Source organism: Triticum aestivum, chromosome 6B, assembly GCF_018294505.1.
Source record: "Triticum aestivum cultivar Chinese Spring chromosome 6B, IWGSC CS RefSeq v2.1, whole genome shotgun sequence".
NCBI classification, from domain to species: Eukaryota; Viridiplantae; Streptophyta; class Magnoliopsida; order Poales; family Poaceae; genus Triticum; species Triticum aestivum.
Genome location: NC_057810.1, coordinates 627,520,846 through 627,521,113, shown reverse-complemented (window position 1 = coordinate 627,521,113; position 268 = coordinate 627,520,846).

Sequence of the window (268 nt, the reverse complement as noted above, 5' to 3'; positions counted from 1 at the left end):
GTGAGTGCGACGAAGCCCTTGGTGTGGCCGGAGATGGACCGGAGCGACGACGGCGTTGAAGGGGATCTCCGGCAACGGCGGTTCGGGCGAGGTCGTTGCGGTGGACTCGGGCGTTGCGAGCGCTCGGGGCTCGGCTTGCTCGATGGAGTGGACAGTGGCGGAGCTCCTGGACACGATGAGAGGACGCACGGGTGGCGGGGAGCACGGCTACGACGAAGGCACGACGATGGTGGCGTCGGCCATGGCGGGGGAGCGTGAGGGGGAGGAG